Genomic DNA, 4350 nt, shown 5'->3' with positions numbered 1-4350 from the left:
CCTAATCCAGGACTCCCTCAACTACCGACGGCCACCTCTCCCAAGGCAACAGATGACGCCGAAGCGGTGTCCCGAAGGACTTTCAAAGGCCAGGGAGAGGCGCGAGAGGCCATCCAAGCGGTGCCGGAGGGTGAAACCTTGGCTGTCGGAAACCTGGGGGAGAGGATCCCCCTGGAGACTAGCGATGGGGGCCATATCCAACTCGGCCCCCAGCCAAATACTGTTCCGGACACCCATAAGGCTCCGGAATCAGGCAGGCAGCCTCCTTCAAAATAAGGAGGTGCACCTATCCCCCCGGTGACCTCTGTCCATCTAGAGGCATCGGGTACTTTAATGGAAGCACTGCAAGGCGCTTCTATCATGGAAGAACACCGCACCCTTATGGGTACGGTGATTGAGAGGGTTCAGTCTGTTAAGAGCCGACTGGCCAAAGCCTGCACCAGCCTTCTGACAGGCTTTGAGGTAAGCGACGTAATTATATAGAAGGTCATAGTATAGACAGTAGCCCCTGAGACTCTGTCCGGTGTTCGGAAAGAAGAGCCGAACAGAGGATCAAATAGTTTTTCGCAGGAGATTAACCATATATATATATCTATGTGAATAAGCATGCGTCACTGCTAGCCGCGACTTCTCATGCTGCCGAGGACTCCGGACTGAAGCAGAGTTTGGAGCGGGCCGAGGTGGAGCTCGGCCAAGCAAGGAAACAACTGGAGGACAAGCAAGGTATGTAATGACCTGCTGTATATCAGAAAGGATTGATGATTTATGTTGATGATATTGCCATGGTATTTGTAGGAACGGTGACCGAGGTAGAGACCCTCAAGAAGGCGCTGGCCAAGGCCGAGGAGAGAGCGGCCAATGAACAAGCCGCCTGCGAAAAGCATGAGGCCAGGGTCGGTGAGGTCCAGCAAGAGCTCCAGGACGCCGTGAAGAAATGCGAGTCCTTGGAGCGCAATATTGCGGATCAAGAGACTGAACTCACCAAGGCTCGCCAAAGCGCACAAGATGCCCGGGTTGAAGCCCAAGGCGCTCTCCAGGAGATTCAAGAGGCCAATAATATTGCGGCGGGTAAGGCCTTCATTATGTAGAGCAAATATGTGAAGAAGAGGTAACTCTTACTAACCCGGATTGGGAGTTCTCCAGGAGCGTTTGCAGATTTGCCGTGCAGTGTAGCCGACACTGCAGAGTTCTTCCGAGCCGAAGAGGGGAGCTCGCCGGAGAAGCTGTTATGGTTGCAATACCTTGCGCCAGAACATCCGGTGCCCTTTAGCGACCAACTAAAATAGCTGGTCGAACTGCACAGGGTGGCCGAACTAGCCATGAAGGATTTAATAATCCAGTTGTGGCCTGCCGAAGCTATACCCAGCAGCTACTTCGGGCTCGTGAAGCGGCTGGTCAATGCCTGCCCTCGGCTTGACGTCATCAAGCGGTCGATCTGCATCGAGGGTGCGCGGATGGCCTTCGCCTGCATCAAGGTGCAGTGGGCGAAGATGAACGCCGTCAAGGTCGCGGCCGAGGGGCTGCCTGCTGGCAAGGAGCACCGCACGCCAGAACGTTATTTTGATGATGTCCTGGAGGGATCCCGCACTGTGGTGAAGTAATGTGCGAAGGACATTATCTTTGAATGAATACATTCATGTTATCCTGTCGTGTATGGTGAAACAAAGCTGATATGTAATATAATGCTTGTTATTTTAAAAAATTACCTCTTGTGCGGCCGTTTCTATTAAATCTGAGAGTTGGCCAGTCGTCGGCTTCAGCCCCCACGTTGGTAGTACGGGGGTGTTCGGGATGTAATCTAAACACTCTTGATCCAAAAATGTGGTCCTTGAAGGAGGTGTTTAGCGCAACAAACCAGGCAATCAGACTATGTGGCTTTATCACCCTCACTTAGCCATAGGAGTTCAACAATAAAAATGTAGGCCCAGCCCCTAGTTAGCATTTAATCCGGACTAGGGTGTTGTAAACACCTGATCGTACTGAGGCCGATCCGTCGCACAATGCGGAGAAAATCGCAAAATATTTGTAACCTCTGAACAGCTCACCGGCTCACGCCGCATCATGACAGTCAATTTTCGGCTTTCTCTACTAAGGTGCTCATCTGGGTAAACCAGGACCGAATCGCAGTAGTTCTCCCTTTACTACCCTAGCCGATAAAGCGGAACGTAAGGTAGTAAGCACATGATCCGGGAAACCCAACTATTGACTAAAGACATGATTCGGAGCCAATGCATATAATGCTGAAATTTGGGGCGCCGAACTATACTGTAAAAGTGTTTGGACTTTGTTGCCATAATATGGAGCGTAGTGAAGCCCCTGGCCAATTAAAGCGTACCAAAGTGTACGTCTGCAATCGATAAGAATAACGAAATAAAATGAAATTGTAAGCTAGTGCCACATAAGTTGGGCCGCGAACAGTTCTCGTTATAATTTGATTGATACGTCAGAACGTATTTATACAAATAGTGTGATAAGCAACCTGGCTATTTAACATGCCAAGACCAAGGGGGAGCTGCGTGCGAGTCCTGAAAATAGGTAGGACGATCGTCGAAGAGAACGCCTAGAGATTCCCCCATAGGTCTGTGCCGCCTGCCACCTTGGTGTATCAGTCCTTCGAAAGGACTGATGATCTGACCGCTGCTAGGGGCCTATGGAAAAATAAATCTGAAAAGGATAAAAAGAAAAGTGAAAATTTGTGTGTCCGGGGAAGGTCGAAGCCGTATTGTGGACCATAGTCTAGTTATGCCTCCGTCTCTGCCCAGGGTATTTTGAGTGCGTAGTTATGTACGCGTGGTATATGTGCCGCCACTTGGTCGGGACTGAGATGGAGGTCGAATTGCTAGTCTAGCTCCTGATGAGCTGGAATCTCATGCTGCGGAGTAGCCCGGACTCGTTTGACAGTCTCCGGGAGCTTGGCCGTTGAATTAAAATTCTGTCTTAGAAGGCCGCTCGGTACTTCCGCTGCCAGGGCCGCGGTGTGCTCCTCATTACGGAGGGAGCGCTCCTTGTTTCCATTGACTGTTATGACGCGCGTGGTCCGGGCATCTTGAGCTTGAGATAAGCATAGTGCGGCACCGCACTGAATCGAGCAAATGCGGTTCGTCCGAGCAGTGCGTGATAGCCACTGCGGAAGGGGACGATATCGAAGATCAACTCTTCACTTCTAAAGTTGTCCGGGGATCCGAAGACGACCTCCAATGTGATTGAGCCCGTGCAGCGGGCCTCTAAACTTGGTATAACTCCTTTAAAGGTAGTTTTTGTGGGCTTGATCCTCGATGGATCGATGCCCATTTTGCGCAGTGTATCCTGATAGAGAAGGTTGAGGCTGCTGCCCCCATCCATGAGGACTCGCGTCAGGTGGAATCCATCAATTATTGGGTCAAGGACCAGTGCGGCTAAACCGCCAGGACAGATACTGGTCGGATGATCCCTGCGATCGAACGTGATCGGGCATGACGACCATGGATTAAATTTTGGGGCGATTGGCTCTATCGCATAGACGTCCCTGAGCGGTCGCTTGCGCTCCCTCTTGGGGATATGGGTAGCGTATATCATGTTCACCGTTTTGACCTAAGGGGGAAACTTCTTCTGTCCCCCTGTGTTCGGTGGACTGGGCTCCTCGTCATCGTCCTTGCTTTGCGACCCCTTCTCCTTGTTCTTGATACATCTCCAACGTATCTATAATTTTTGATGTATTCATGCCATGTTTATAATATTTTTACATGCTTTTGGTATGATTTGGTTAGAACTAACCCGGACTGACGCTGTTTTCAGAAGAACTACCGTGGTGTTGTTTTTATGCGGAAATAAAAGTTCTCGGAATGCACTGAAAATCAACGGAGATTTTTTCTGGAAAATATAAAAATACTGGAACGAAGAGTTACTGGAGGGGAGTCCCATGAGGCCCACGAGGGTGGAGGGCGCGCCCACCCCCCTGGGGCACGCCCTCCTGCCTCGTGGACTCCCTCTGGGCCCCCCTGACTTGTTCCCGACACCAACTTCTCCTATAAATCCCAAAACTTCCAGAACATAACCTAGATCGGGAGTTCCACCGCCGCAAGCCTCTGTAGCCACCAAAAAACAATCAAGACCCTGTTCCGGCACCCTGCCGTACGGGGGAAACCCTCACCGGTGGCCATCTTCATCAAACCGACGCTCTTCATGACGAGGAGGGAGTAGTTCACCCTCGGGGTTGAGGGTATGTACCAGTAGCTATGTGTTTGATCTCTCTCTCTCTCTCTCGTGTTCTTGATTTGGAATGATCTTGATGTATCATGAGCTTTGCTATTATAGTTGGATCTTATGATGTTTCTCCCCCTCTACTCTCTTGTAATGGATTGAGTTTTCCCT

The sequence above is a fragment of the Triticum dicoccoides genome, chromosome 2A (assembly GCF_002162155.2).
Source record: "Triticum dicoccoides isolate Atlit2015 ecotype Zavitan chromosome 2A, WEW_v2.0, whole genome shotgun sequence".
NCBI classification, from domain to species: domain Eukaryota; kingdom Viridiplantae; phylum Streptophyta; class Magnoliopsida; order Poales; family Poaceae; genus Triticum; species Triticum dicoccoides.
Note: the sequence above shows the minus strand (reverse complement) of the source record.